The sequence below is a fragment of the Cebus imitator genome, unplaced genomic scaffold, assembly GCF_001604975.1.
Source record: "Cebus imitator isolate Cc_AM_T3 unplaced genomic scaffold, Cebus_imitator-1.0 Scaffold80, whole genome shotgun sequence".
Taxonomy (NCBI): Eukaryota; Metazoa; Chordata; class Mammalia; order Primates; family Cebidae; genus Cebus; species Cebus imitator.
Window position 1 is genome coordinate 9,207,372 of NW_016107395.1, and position 943 is coordinate 9,208,314.

The following is a 943-nucleotide window of genomic DNA, read 5'->3' on the forward strand; positions in this document are numbered from 1 at the left end:
AGGGTTGGTTCTTTCTTGGGAGCTCAGAGGGAAAAGAATCTGTTCTCCCTCTCACCTGGTTTCTAGTGGATGCTGATAATCCTTGGTGTTTCTTGGCTTGTGGTAGCATAACTCCACCCTGCCTCTATTGTCACAGGGATATTTTTAATCTTACCTCTGTATCTCTTCAACTCTTCTTTTTTCTTATTTTCTTGTTTTGAGACAGAGTCTCCCTCTATCACCCACGCTGGAGTGCAGTGGAAAAATATCAGGTCACTGCAATCTCCGCCTCCCAAGTTTAAGCGATTCTCATGTCTTAGCCTCTTAAGTAGCTGGGACCACAGGTGTGCACCACCATATCTGGCTGATTTTTGTATTTTTAATGTAGATGGAGTTTCATCATGTTGGCCAGGCTGGTCTCGAACTGCTGGCCTCAAGTGATCTGCCTGCCTCGGCCTCCCAATGTGCTGGGTTTACAGGCTTGAGCCACTGAGGCTGGCCTCTTCTTTGTTTTTGAGATGAAGTTTTGCTCATGTTGCCCAGGCTGGAGTGCAGTGGTGCGATCTTGGCTCACTGCAACCTCCGCTTCCCGGGTTCAAGTAATTCTCCTGCCTCGGCCTCCCGCATAGCTGGATTACAGGTGTCTGCCACCATGCTTGGCTAATTTTTTGCATTTTTAGTAGAGATGGGGTTTCACCATGTTGGCCAGGCTGGTCTTGAATTCCTGACCTCAGGTGATCCACCTGCCTCAGCCTCCCAAAGTGCTTGGATTACAGGCATGAGCCACCACGCCCGTCGACCTCTTCTCTTCTTATAAAGATATCAGTCATATTGGATTCGGTCCCACCCTAATTGAGTATGACCTCATCTTCAGTGTATCTGCAAAGACCCTATTTCCATATAAGGTTACATTCATAGGTACCAGGGATTAGGACTTCAACATATCTCTTTGGAAGAAAATCTT